Raw genomic sequence first — 15466 nt, 5'->3', positions numbered from 1 at the left:
TTATCTTAACGGAAAGCAAAACCAGCAATGTTTTGCAGAGGCATTGTTGAAATACTAACCAAAATGTCTCTGCCTTACACCACCCGAAGACATCACCTCATACTCTGTTTTCATCACGCTGGATTGTCCCTGAGAATAAAGCGCTTTGACTGATTTGTTACTATAGCCAAGCAGGGTTGCAAGGAGCGAAGGTGACTGGTGACTTCTTTTTTAGATCTGTGGCCACAAGATACAAGTCTCAGACTTCAGGGCTGCTACTGCTTGCGTGCAAAGGGCAGTAAGAGTTTCACATTTCTTTCTTAGCTTGCTGCAGAATTTAATTTCTGGCTGGTTGCTTTTTTCTGTTTTCTCTGGATACTGAAGAGCAGCCAAATTTGAATACGAGAGGGAGGCTGCTTTTCTGGGACTCCTAATGACATTCTGCTCTCTGAAGTGTGCAGTGCTTGCACTCAACCACTGGGCTTGGGACTCAGAGGGGAATTTCCCTCCAGGTAAGATTGGCAGGAAAGTTTGAGGCTTTTCTGGCCTACTTCTATCATGTGCCTTATCTCTCTTCCATAACCTTAAGGGAAATTTGTTTATCAAGTGCTCTAGTATCGCAGGGGTGACACTGGTGATTCCCTGAACTCTTCTGTCCTCTTTTTGTCATACGCTTATGGCAAGTATTCATTTACTACCGGTTTTAGATTGGTCACAAACGGGCATGTTTTATGGTGCTTGCTGGTGTGAGGAACAGTCTGTGGACTTTTTTCGACTACTGCTTGGTATCCTGCTCTTGCAAAGGACTGCATTCAATGTCCTGGGTGCCCTCTTCCAAGCCAATGTTTTTATATTCCATTTACTCCTCATTAAATGCAAAAACCCCGACAATTCACAACAACGAGACAAAACACTGTGAAGCTGCTGAGATTATACTGCAGCTATACATGAACCTGTCAATTCTAGCATATCAAGCAAACCTACTTAAAAACTGGATTCTAGGCATTACAAAAATGCTCCGTAATATCTATGCCTTTCCTTCAATCATTCTATTCTGACAGTGCCATGAACCCAATTCTCACGGGTTTGAAAAAGGAGGTGGAAGACCAAACTTTTGCTAAAAATGTACAGATATTGGTTGCTTCAGGGTATGCTAGCAACATTAGGTTTGCCTTAGTACACAATGTGGATTCATTTGTTAACAAGCATTGGGAATAGTTCTTGGGTGCTGAATAACACACAGTCCAGAAAGTATGTGAATCTTTCCAATGTCCATACTCTGTAGCAAAGAAAATATTGATGCTCTGGAAATACAGGTATCAATACAAAATACTTTGTTTTCACAGTATTGAATATTAATGGCAGGATACTGGTGTTCTCCATTAAAAATAAGGCATGCTACTTAAATGGACATCCTTCAGACACAAAATACAGATATTCAATCAGGTGTATATTTTTTTCAGTTTTCCAATTGAAACTATTTAATTCATAACAGAGGCAGGTCAAGGGAAAGGAATACAAGGAGACTGCATTAGGAATCTGAGCATTCAGACCTCACTGGAAGCTGGTGGACAAGCACTTACAGCTCCTTACAAGTAACACGGATCATACCAAACATTTTCAATGCTTTTTCAGCAGGCAAGATTGAGACTTGAAACTGAAACTCTGTGGCCCACACTAAGGTTTGAGTAAGCCCAAGGCTAAGGCAATGACCACAGGGAGGAGACTGGAAGGGAACTTATAAACTTGTAGGTTCCTTCTTTCAAGGAAACCTTCCTGAGAGTGGGAGTGTGAGGTTGTGGCTGGGAAATACCCTTGACCACATCTCCTTTGCATGTTGGGTACCAAGGTGGGTCCTGTTCACACCTTTCTCCTGCTCAATGGAGTTGAGAGGACAAGCTCACTGTAAAAGCACTGAAAATGTTGTGTTTGGGTGGTTCTCGCCAGCAGCTGTGTCTAGCTGGGCTCTCCCTGCCTTTGCTTTCCTCAGCCTCTGTCTTTCTGACCTACATTACTGAGCTCTATGGAAAGGATAAACCAAATAATGCAACTGAAAATAGTCGCAACGGTGGGTGCTATTGCTCATCCTTTGCAGACTGCTGGCTGTGCCACGGCTGCCCTGCGAGCACACAGTCCAGTTTGACCAGAGTCCACTAATTATTCCTTGAAAAAATGACTCAAGATTTTGACTCAATCCTAGTTGGAGAGCTGCAAAGCGCTCCAGAAATCATTGCAACCAGCTGGCCCTGTGGTCGGAAAGGAGCTTGTTTTCCTCATACTAGGTGACATGTTTCACACATGTTTCCAAGGATTACTAGTCACAAAGCCAGAGTGAGCAAGAAATACAAATATTTGAGCTCCAGTCTTTGAAAATATCCTGTAGCAAGGCACCACTTGGCTTTCTGCTTCCATTAGATACGGGCTACCACCTTGATGGATTGAAGCGCTCATGCTCTGAGCAAACACATTGACAATGACACATCCATTCAGTTCTCGGGGTCACCATTGACTGCACCGTCCCAGTCAAGTTCATTCAAAGCAACATTTGTCTTGCTTATACCTGCCAGTGCTGCAATGCTGTAAGTGAATTGCAGCCTTGACAGTCTGTTAAACAAAGGCCAGGAGAAAAGAAATTAAGAAACTTCAGCAATCCTCACCAGCAGCCTTCTACCCTCTGAACAGGCTGCTTGTTGGGGTGAGCTTGTTGCTCACTCCAGCAAAGTACCATCTGCAGAGCTTTTCACTTTGCCACAAGCAGAAAATCAGCAATAGCCTCACCACTGTGTGGTTTACTCTAGTAAATATGTAGTTTTCCTCCGTATAACCCAGTGCTAAACTAGTAATTCTGAAGATCTAAAGATCTTAATGCTGAGTGGCTAAGACATCATGCTATACATTCAGACATGTAAGCTCCCATACAGACAATACTAAAGCTTTCTTGAACTGAGCCCACTTTAAATAGACATATATTTATTTGGGTTGCAAAGTCAGTAGTCTAAACACCCACCACACCCACATCATTGTTTTGTACATTGCTGGATATGAAGGCTACCTCAATATAAATATCCTTTCACATCAAGTGGTCTAGGTCCAAGCAAACCAAGGATATGTGTATGATTCAGATTCAGATTCTTCTGAGTGGACACCAAAATTCTGCCAAGCAGAAAGGGTCCCATTAGATAAGAATGTTCTACTGGGTCATGCAGTGTCTGAAGAAAAGAAATTGGGACTGTCTTACATTAGACGCGTAGATGCTCTTTTCCAACAAAAGCTCTCTTCCACCGTTGCACACGCCCATGATTTTGAACAGATGCTGAAGGAGAACAGCATTTGTTAGCTGTCCACAGAGATAGTCTGAGTGGGCAGTGAAGCCCAGCTATTTTCTTTCCATCAGGATATGAACCAATGCATGGCTAACAACCGGCATTCATGACCAAAGCTCCTAGTTTTATATCTTCTGGTTCAAAAGACAACACATATCAATTAGAAATATGCCAGGTTTTGTTACATTGCTAAATCTGCACCAACAGTAGCTTGAAGCTGTCCATTTCAGAGAACAACTCAGACTCAGGCAAGAATGCAGCGTTACTGGATAGGTCTCAATCTTGATTACAACAGTATAAATTTCAGGAAAATTCTCCTATACGGCCGATTCACCCAGATTGACATTAAAACAATCGAGAACCCAAGAGCCATGGAGTGTCTTTGTAATACTGATTTAATTATGATCAGCTTTGTTGTCTTAAAATACTCATTGTGGAATTTCATACAATAAGGTAACATTTAAAATTATTGTGGTATTATTTCTCAGTGTTTTCATTTGTAATCTCCCAAGATACAAGTAGTAAAAGAAAGCATCAGTTCCTGGTGGTTAGAGACACAAACAGAAGATCTGCTCTCTAGTTTCCAGTCTGTGGCTGACTTGCTGAATAACACATGTCTCTCGTACATTTTGCTGCTGCACAAGGACAGCCAACCCTCCTCTGTTTTGCACTCTGAAACCCACATACCTCTATTATTAGGGATATACAACAAGAACGGCAACACAATTAACGAAGACTTGACTGAAAAGACTGGGTACAAGACTAACAGCTTCTCCAGAGGTGTCTAATGATCTATCATTACCACGCTTCCACCTAGCCAGCCTCTTCCGAATTTCAGACATACAAACAAATGACAAGTTTTCTTCTCATGTATTTGCCCATTTCCTGAACTGCCTTTTCACTTCCAGCACTTTCCATTTCTGGTCACAGTGTTTAATTCCATGAATAAAGGCATTGAGTCATTTCATTATTCACTTCCTTTCACATTAATGTAGATGACGCATCAAACCTCCTTGCTAACCCCCTTACCCAACTTGTGTGGCACCTCTCAAAGAGATGAGAAGTTACTGCAGAAATCGCCTTCCAGCATTTCTGATGTGGCACATTTAGGTGAATTCAAATACTGGTTTGTGTAATGAAAGCAAATAAAATCCCATGACACACACTGAGTTAGAGGCCATGCAGGCATTTCTGAGGCATTGTCCGGCAGATAGTTTGCATAACATTAAGTACTATAAAAGCACAAATTCTTGTTGGCTATGGAGCTTATGTTACATTATCCCTATAGGGTGCATGAAATTGTGGGTGCATGGCATGCTGAGCAAGTGACTGTCACTGGAGGAGCAAGTGTCTACTTTTGAAAACGTTACTTTCTATTTCAGTTTGAGGACAGCTTTGCTGGTTTTCGTTGTTGTTTCTGTAGCTGACTGATCCTATACTCTGGTGATATATTATTCTCCCTCGCCTGCCTTCTCCAATCACTGTATGTCTGTCAAAAGTGTTAGAATCAGTTGGCACAGTCGCATCATGAGTGGGAACAAGCCAGGTCTTTTGGAAATCCTATGAATTTTCATAGCGTGAAAGAGTTAGCTACAGAACCTGGCTGAAATTTTAGTGCTCTTCAAGACATTGAAAAAATCAGTCAGCATTTAACAGGTCTGAATTATTGAGGCTGGAGGTAAAAAAAACCCACCTGATAACGAAAAAACAGTCAGTAACAAAGGACAATTATGAATCCTGAAAAAGCAATTGGAACATTTAATAGACTTTTTAAAAGCCCCGAATGAAGTCTCAAAGTCCTCAGACATTGAATTAAAATATCCACAATAGACTGTTCCGAAATGGAGCCTGAGATGTTTTAGAAGTTGAATAAATGGCAGACTTCGTACTCAGTGCCAAGACTTCAATTCCAACTTTTAGTTGCTCTACTTCAATATTGTCTAAACTTACTTTTTTTGTGTGTGTTGAGATTTAGAAATGATATTGCTGTGCTGGCAAGAGCTGTTATTAGGTGCTGAAAAATTCAATCATGCAGAAGGGGTGGGGGGGGAACGTATGCCAGGTTATTTATTATCTCTCTATAGGCGGCCTGTATTTTGTCAAGGCAGCAACCTAAGGAAAATTTCATTGTCGTTATAAAGACAAGACGGCAATGGAAAATCCAGTTAAAAAATCTGAAATTCGGATAGTAGCTTTTCATTCAGTCTAGTTTAGTTCAGCTACATATCTTCAATATATGCTAATCTAATTAAGAACTTGCGAACAGCTATTAATAGAAATGTATCTTGGATGCTAATAATGTGGGCTTTATGCCCCTGCCTAGAAAAGCTGGTATGTTAGAAGTAATAGGGGTATTAATGTTACATAAAGCTGCCATGCTTGAAAAGGCGGGTGAGTCCCTCCGTGTGGGTAGCATCTTCCCATCCAAGAGCCCTTGTGAGCATTAACGGTGCCCTCTGCCTACATGATGCAAAGGATTATCATTTATAGTTCTAAAGTGGTTCAAAGGATGACTGGTCTTCAAAGAACACAGATGGGAAGGAGTTTATCCAGAAAGAGAAGCAGTTTGTGAAACAGTGTCTAATAGCTATCATCTCCTCCACCCCTACACACGACCCTATCTAGCTGTTACAGCCCTTTGCGCTCAGTTCTAAAAGAAATAAAGTCACAGCCTCTATCAAAGAAAGCCGAGCAGAGACTAAGCACATTGCAGAGCGAGACTGAAGGCTTCCTGTGCAGAGGCAGATTCTAAGGCAATGCCAAAAATGTTGAGTTCAGCAGACATATGGCTACCAGTCCAGTCACAATGGAGAGAGAATATCTTCTCAGGTCTGGTACCACAGCCTCGTGCTGCAGAAACTCAGCATCTTCCAAGTTAGAAGGAAGAAGAGAAGGAAGACAGTCATCACAAATCTTTAATGGATTTTCTTGTCACCATGTGCTAGACTTACATCTCCACGATGAGACTGATACCATGAAGGGAAGAAAGTAACTCATTGAAACTAAATTATTAGGTCAACTGAACAGAAAATCAAATGCAACAGAGACCAAAATCCCTATGATTCCTTTCTCTGCATTGGTTATCTAAATGTAAGACATCCAAATCTGCCTTTCTGTTCGTTGGCTTTGGGTTTTTTTGCTGTTTCTACACAAAAATCACAAATGACAATGGGATAAAAACAAGTCCAAAAAGGCTGCTTGTTCAAGTTTTACAACAATAAGTGCTTTTTTGACAAAATCGGGAAATTTTGCAGGAAGGTATCAAATTCCATCAGTGCTTTCACCGTGAAATTACATTTCACTATGATACATTCAAATAATTTTGTTTCAATAGAATAATTTTAGCTACTGTTATGACAAGCAGAAATAAGAGCAAAATGTTCTAAATTACCATCATGAAGCATTTCAAGAAAGTCATTTCAGTGTTTCAGGAACAAAATTTTCACAAACTTCAGCGGATATTTAATTTTGACTTCTAGCGTTTTTTTTGAAAATAAAATTGTAAGTTTCCTGCGGAACAAAAATTCCATTTTCTGACCAGCCACATTAAATAACAGCATTTCTAATGTAATTCAGAGGAATACAACGGACCTATCATCACACACTCCTACGGGGCACTGCTCCAGTTCTCTCTTGGCCTATTGTCTTGACAGAAACTCCTCCTTCTCACAGGGCAAGCACCAAGGAATATTTCTTGGGCAACAGCACTGAGCTGCATGCATCACATCAGCCTGCCATAACAGTTAGGAGAGGTCTTGGTCACTTTGAAATGCTACAAAAAATGTACAGGCAAATCTAATAAACCAAAGAAAAGGAAACCTATTTCAGAGAGAACTAGAAAGGAAGACAAGGAAAGGAAATGGCGTTAAGGGAATCCATTTACCCATTGCAGGCTTCAGTGGGTCTCGCACAAAATTTGCAGAGACAGAGTGGGTCACAAATGTTTTGTCCCTGTGTTTGATAACTTAACTTATTCTCTTCCTTCCCACTATTTTTCTAAAGTTATTTGTATCTGAGAAAGAGGGGAGGCAGACACTTCTAGAAACTTCAGTTTGTGTGCAGAGGCATCCCCTTTTACCCATGTACTTGGTGTGCATTTCCTTCCCAAGCAGACCCTGCCTTTCTGGGAGGGTGCGTACCTTATGGGAAGGCACTTTGGAAAGGATTTTTTCTGCAGAGGAAAGACCAGAGAGGTATTTCTGTGGTCCCTTCTAGCCCGCACAAGCTCAGCACCCCCACCTGGGCAGTGGAAGCATGGAGACGAAGCACTCTGGGGGATTCACTCAGAGAGGTTTATTTGAGGAATTGCTTCCCTTCCAACATGCTCAAGGGCTTGCACAGTTCTGAAGGCATTTAAATGTTCTTTATTTTTCTGTTACTGATAAATTTCAAATCTCAAAATAGTGCTTTCTCAGCTGAGGGATAACATGGAAGGTTCCAGAAATGAGCATTACACCCTGCAAAAATTTTGAGCAAATTCGCCCAAGAGAAAGGGGAGAAGGCGACGTGAACATGCAGAGGCTGTGATGCGCACCTCTGCACCGGGGTAGCACCAAGGCATGCTGTTCCACTCCAGCCACTGGGCATCATGAGAAAACCAGCTTGGATTCAAATGGGCTGGGACCCAAATGGGTCCTCTCAGTGCCACACACAGCGCTGTGCAGGAAGAGATAATACAACAGGGAGGTCTAGGCTTCTCCTCCACTTCCTCTGCTACCCCATGGTATAAAAACCAAAAAGTGCTGTTTCATAACTTCTGCTACCTCCAGAGAGACCCCAACATGCTGCCTGGCCCCTCAAGTGGGCTGCGTGCCATGAAGTTAAAATGGTACCTTTTAGGGGGACCAGAGAGGTTGTTAGCAGCCAAGAGATTGCTAATGTGACACATGACGTCCTTCTGTCCCCATCCTGCCTCTGGGTCAAACCACTCCTTCCGTGCAGCAAGGAGCAAGGTCTGTCAGCCGCCCCCTCCGGAGACTCTTGCACCGGGAGAAAAATGTACAGGTTTGCCTAAGGCATCACAAGTTTCCTGTGCTTTCTGTCTCCCGACTGAGTTACAGCTGAGTTAAAAGGGGTCCGTAATGGGGTGGGGGTGGGGTGTAAAAGGAAAGGGTCTTGAAAGAAAGAGGCCACAAGCGTGAACCTGGGGATGGCAGAAAAGATCAAATGGCCAAACGCCTCTGTGGAGAGACTGCAGAGACAGCTGCACTGCGCTGAACGCTGCTTTCAGCGGAGAGGCATATTGCCAGGATGTGGCCGGGGCATGGATCTGAGTCCTGTCTGTGCCTTGCCTGGTGTGAAAGACATACTCCTTCTGCAGGCTGTGCAATAGGGATGGATTTCATTTGCTTTTCATAGGCATCTGTCCTGAGTATCAGCCAGAATGCAGAGAGATGATGTTGACAAGCCAACCATCAGCAGGATTTTATTTCCTAGCCTCTCTTTAATTGCAGCGTTAACTTGTCGAATACCACAATATTGCTTTCCCACGACCTTTGCTGTTAACCAGAGACTTCAGGGCAAGTTGGATTGCTTCTCATGTTCAGCAGCAGCTGTGGGGAGCAGCCGATTGCGTTAAGCAATCTGCAACCAGAGGGAGTGACTCAAAAGCACTAACTGAAGTGTGAAATTTGCCTTCCCCTCTCCGCTTAATCAGCCCTTCACATTTAAAACCCCTGTATCTACTTTGATGCCGCCCTACGGGGGGGGGGGCGGGGAAGGAGGGGTTAGCTGACTGAATACAAATTATGGCATATTCATTAATTATGAATATTCATTAAGTGGGCTAGCTAGTGCTAACTTGGTCCTGTTTTGGAGGGTCTCAGAAGCATGACAGAAGGCTTTTTAAAAAGCAGCACTGTTTTTAGGGGGACGAAGTATCTGGGAGAAATGAAAAGCTGCCTGAAAGGCCAGAACATGTTATAGACATCTAGATCCTGCTGGGAGATTTTCTTCCACGGAATAAATGTATCTTCCATGTCCATTAGATCAAACTCTGGTCTGTTTGTATTCCTCACTGATGCTTCATGTCTTAAGCATACAAGTACACACAAAACTAGTGCTGTTTCAGGCCATGGAACAGTGCTGATTAAAAGGAAATCTCTTCTGTGGTCACATCACAGCTCTGCTGGGTTTTGCATCCATTCCTGTTCTAAGGAGGGGTCCAGTTCACAAAAAGAAAACATCATCCCAAAGAAAATTTAGATTTTCCACCTGAGCCACAGACAAAAATCCTTTTGAAATGATTGGAATTATTTTATCCAACGTTACCAGTCTGTCCTTTTATCTCACGCTTTACAAGAAAAAATCCACACATTGTGAATATTAACAATGCCGGGCAATAAAAATCTATAAAAGAAAATTGGAAAAATTAATGGCTTCTAAGAGGGAGAGGAGAAAGCATCTTCAGCCCTTCCAAAACCACTTTCTCTTGACAAATGAAGGTGGCTGCCCTCTTCACACCTTCTTTAAGGAGAGGCTGCCAGAGCCAGACATAGCCTGTATCTGCGACACCACCCTTTGTCATCTCACTGTAACCTTGAGCTTCACCCCTGCTACAGGAGAAAATAACCACCATCATAATGAAATGTTCTGAGTTCAGAGGTAATGTGGTAAGCTGGTGATGGGACTGGAGAAGGACACCCAGCCGTGACACTCCAAGCCTGTGCTGCCATCAGCCTCCCTGAGCCAGTGTCCCCAGATTGTCCCTGCAGTGAGGCAGGGGCTGACTGGGAGCACAGGGAAGTGCTGACTTGGGTTGGTTGGTCCCGATTTCTTTTTCAGGCCATGGACCAGCATGCAAAGGAGGAGTACAGCCAAGCCAAGCCAAACTCTCTTGGCAGAAGTACAGTATATATCATTTTTTCAATAACAAATTGCAACATTTTCAAAATGTTTCCCTTGGAAGCTTTTCACAGTGCTGCCTGTTGGAGACCTGGGGTTGATTTGGGGTCAGGATAGTTTTTATTTTTAAAAAAAGCCGGAGGCAGGTAAAGAACTACCATGGTGGTAGAAACATGAAATCTGTCTTCTACTTACATCAGGATACATACAGCAAAACACCTAGTATCATTATATAACACTTCGTCTTTGAAGTTTATCAATGACTTTTAGGCAGAAGTTCAAACCCTGGCACACTCTGTTCAGTGCTTCAGTATCCCCAGATAGAGAAGAAGAATACCAAGTGTTTAACCAGCCTTGGTCCTTCAGATGAAAGCTAAATTCTGATTGTGCTGCAGGGTCATTAAGGAGTTCATGAACTTCTAGTCCTCAGGATACGATTTCACACATCCTTTGGCTACTTATCCTTGTATCCACAGCTACACAGTATGTATCACTCCTGGCTTTTTCCATTCTTCAGGACATGCATGTAGTATCCCAAAAATGGCGGCACTTCAGTGGTGTAGGGTATTTATATACTTGGGAGATGCCTCTGGATCCTTCATCACAAAAGGCAGAGGAATCTGAGGCTTCTGACTTCATTGCTCTTTGAACCAGCTCGTGCACACTTAGCAAATACAGGGTAAACTTCAAATATTTCAGTCTCAGGGCCACACAAGTGGGATGAGTTTGTGCAACACGATCAGTAAAACATACCCAACTGGTCTGAAAACTTCGGCTCAACTAGAGGGAAATGAACTCTCCCAGTTCAGTCCCTGATAAAAAGCAGGCTCCTTTATAACCTTCCCTGAGTGTTATGATAATCAACACCACAGCTCAGCCGTTAGTCTGTGATCAGGAGCTGTTTGGGATGGGAACAGCAGAGGATGCTTCACGCCAAGGGATCAACACATCTATCTGGGGCAGTCGCAACACAGCCTACCAGTCCTATGTCTGGCTCATATCCATGCTACTCATCCCTTGCTCTCATAAAAGCTGGGCTCCATCTGCAAGCTTAAAAGAGGAAAAAGCAAGCAAACTTTTTTCTCCATCAAATTCTGTCAAGCAGACAGCTTTCAAAAGGCTCAGTATTCTCTGAGTTGCAGGTTCCCTTTATATTTCTCACAAAGTGGTTGCCCACAGTCATCAGATCTGTTTGAAAACCTTTGCCTTCACCACTAGGAAATTAGATGCACAATTGCATTTCCCCAGGGTTTCAGAATGGTCTCCCTGGCTCACAAAACTGGGCACGAAAGAGTTAGGTTTATGTCTGAAATGCAGACAAAGAAATGGTAGCTTGCAGCGTGAGGATTCGTTTATTTAGCAAAGACTCAGAATGAAAAAGAAAGACTTGAAAGGAAAGGGCAAATGTGATCCTTATTTTGTCCACCACATGGAACTTCTTTTCTTAATCCTTCATCCATTTGAATATGACTGCCCCTGGAGGCTACCAAGAAGAGAGACACAAAAGGGCAATCCTTCCTGTAAGCACCAGCCCTCCACTTCCTCTGGAGAGTGCCGCCTGTGCGCTCTTTCAACTTATGCCCCCAGTTATATTTTTTTTAACATTTGAAAATGCCTTAGGACAGCAGATGCCTGTCTCACTGGTGTATTGTTCACACATTGTTGCCTGCCTTCCCTACGGCTGCCCTCTCCCACTTTAAAACCTTACCTTTCTATCAAGATTAGCATAATAGCCATGTATCCCAAAGGGAAGAGGTGGGAAGACAGAGGAGGTGCAGTCCTCTGGTACATGCTAGCTATAGCCCAGCCTGACCCGTGACAGGTCCGTGCCCTGAGGTGCTTGGTGTAATTACAACACTTCTGCTACTGGAGAAACAGTCAAGTTGGGTGCACAACTGTATCAGGGCTGTGTGCAGCAAACCCCTGGTTCCTCGCCATTGAGGTTCTGCTGGCTGCAGCCCAAGACAAAAGCTGCTGCCGGGTTTGGTGCCTTGAGCTTCAGATGGAGCTGGCAGAGCTGGATATAGAAGGCAGCAAGAATCACCCAGCCCCCAAGCAACTGTGGCTGTGGTGATGAAGATGGGGCAGTGCATCTCATGTGAAAGGATGATGGGACAGTACCAAACCATGCCGGGTAGGTTGGTTGCTTCTTAATTTCAGAGTGGGAACACATGAAGCCATATTCTGCCTATATAAAATGCGTGGATAGCTGGTACAGGCCAACTGGCTTCCAAACCTCTCTGAAGATGATGACACTGTGAGGTCCATGCCACCTGTCAAGGAGACCCTATGCTTGAGTGATGAATCCCACCCAAGGGTATTCCTGGAGCTACAATAAACTGAGACAATGGCTTAGCTTTCAGCTGCCTCTATTGCATTTCACACTCATAAAAACTCAGACAAAGGTTCATCTAGTCCTATGTCCATCCTCCTTGCTATTTAAGGATGAAGCTAAGAATCCAGGCCTACCATAACAGCCAGCTAGCATCTTCTGATGAAGGCTAGATAGCTCACAAAAGACCGAGGGAGTGAGCTTCTGTGCCTTGGGTTACCCGATATTGGAGTCTGTGTGGGAAACCAGAAGATAATAAAGATACACCATTTAAAAATTCATATCTGCATAATGGGTCCTGCCACTGCTTTCTTTACGCAGAATGAGACAGGCCCATAAGACTGGGGAAAGCATGGAAAGCAATAAGAAGGCACTGTTTCCTCCAAGTTTTTCACACAGACATTAACACTGCAGAGAGAGTTGGCAAATCATCACGTCCCGCTGCAGAGCAGCTCACACAGCACAGTGCATTGCACAGGCTGCCATCTTGGTCGCACTTATTAAAAAATAAATCATGTAGAGAAAGGGAGGAGCCGCTTTGTGCTGCTCTGCAAGGGCTCCTGATTAAGCACACTGCTGCTTTTAATGACCCTCAAATCTGGCATTTTAATGCCTGGCAGGGGTGCTTTGATTTTGCAGTATCAAGGGCACATGAAAAACAGATTCAGATGATTAAGTTTATCAATATAACCTTTTGTTTCTCATTTCTTTTTAGAAAACTGAAGGGTTTAAGGCACAGAGAAGAGACAAAACTGTCCTGGTATGTCCTCATTGCCTCTAACCTCATCACAGATCTTACCTTCATGGCCTAGTCACAACCAATGACTACCAAATACCCATCTTTACCTATGGATGGAGCCTGGGAAGGACTCATAAGAAAATTTTGAAGTGGGAAGGACAAAGTTTAGTGCCTGTCCTGTTCCCTTGGCCTTTGTTTCTCCATTGCTATCTAGTAGAACTCGTGTTGGTCCATCTTGACTTGCTACCCGCTAGAAACCCCAAAGAACTGGAAATATATAACTGCTTTCGAGAATACTTACTACTTCCAATGCTGACCCTCCTGCCACCTGAACAAAATGCCAGGGATAAGCTTCATCTGGATATGAGACAAGGGAGGGGAAGGAAAAAGCTGGTCTAGTGCCTCTCATCCTTCTTCACCTACAAGAGTACTCAGCTAAGCCTGCAGGAGGTGCAGACGCAGGATGCCCTTAGAGGACCTCCTCACTCAGCAAGGTCCCCCGAGGGACATGGAAAGAAATGCGTAGGGCATTTCTGTTAGCAGTACAGCAGCAGTAAAGCTAGAGGGAATGCTCTCTGAATGCAAATTCATAGCAGCAAAGATGTCTTAGTTACCACTGCCCCAGAGGCTTTCCTCTCTGGTGGTACAGCCATACCATGTGGTATGTACTCTACCTTCAGACTACAAGGTGAGGAGGAAATACTGCTATTATCTAGCCTGACTTTCTGTGTAATGCAGAACCGAGAACTTCCTGTGATTTCTTCCTGTTTCAAGTGCAGTTCAGTTTTGAAAAATATCTAATCTCATTTTAAGATATGGCAGCAACAGACAGCTGACAAGAATGCTTTGCATTCGCTCCAGTGATTACTTGCCATCACCATGAAAAACAGAGTCTGTTTCTAGTCTGGTTGGGGCTTGGCTTGAATTTGCAGTGCCTATATACAAGACTATGAAAAGGAAGTGCAAATTTAACAAAGATGCACATATCATGATGGCCTTTATGACCAGCTGCAGCATGAGGAAAAGCTCTTTCACTGGGCTTGTAACCCATTATTCTCAAAGACAACAAGTACCAGCCCTTCATAATGAATTCACCAAGAAGTTACACCCAGATGGCATTTTCTACTCTCTATTTAGGTCTGTCAACTGTCGTAAAGATTCCCTTTAAAGACCTGGTTCAGAGAGGTTACTGCAAACGTCGGGACTTCAAATACCCTGACCTATCCATTAAAAATATAACCTCAGTGTATGTTCAATAAGAGCTAACAGTGCTTTGATTTCAATGAAGTCCCTGAGTTTTATTGCATTTTTCAAAAACTAATTCTAGGCATTTTGTTCATATATTTTATTTTTTTTTTAATTTGAAACCAACCTGCTTTAGATAAGGATATAGAAAATATAGCTTTGTGATACTTTTCTCTCACCTTCCAACCTGTGTTAGCAACTCAGGTTGCAGTGAACCCAAAGTGTCAGTTTTGGAGTATCTCGGAAGATGGAGTAGATGCAATTACTTGCATTCTTTAAAACATGATTGATCTAATGCTGTCACAGGAGAACTCATGCTGGATTCTGATGGCACAGACTCTGCTGAAATGAACCTAAAGTGTCACTCTGTGACTAAGATGCATAACGAAAGGCAGAATAATTTTTTTGGAGCTTAGGTCAAAGATCCCTGATGCCTCATAGAAAATTCTGAAACATGATTGGAGATAATTTTGCTGACATATCATTTTCTGCATTTTCCTGTCTATTTTAAGCACAATCCTGTGCTCTCTTTGCCATTAATAGCCTACATACTTATACAATATCCTGGGCTACATATCCTGATACTTGGATGAAGAGGATCTTTCAAAGATTCGGACCTCACCTGCTACCACTGAGTATTTAATCAGATTTGTGACCTTTTAGCAGACATGTAATTAGGAGACCTGTCTGGAATGTTTTTGGGGAGGGGAATAATAACTTTTACTGTTCATCAAAAACAGCTAACTGACTGACTGAAAGCAAACCCTTTCAGGGAAATTTATTGATTTTGATGATAACCTTGGTCAGGCAAGGTTTTCGAGCATCAGTGCAGAATTAATGATTCAAATGGGATGCAAAGTTTCACCCAACCTGAATAGAATAGGGGCTGTTAACAAGATGTCCTGGCTTCACCTGGAGTTAACTTTCTTTCTAGTGGCTGCCGTGTTTCAGATTTGGTATGAAAGGAATGTCAATAATGCATATTGTTTTAATGTTGCCAGGAAA

This window comes from Larus michahellis, chromosome 4, assembly GCF_964199755.1.
Source record: "Larus michahellis chromosome 4, bLarMic1.1, whole genome shotgun sequence".
NCBI classification, from domain to species: domain Eukaryota; kingdom Metazoa; phylum Chordata; class Aves; order Charadriiformes; family Laridae; genus Larus; species Larus michahellis.
This window is presented reverse-complemented; position numbering follows the sequence as displayed.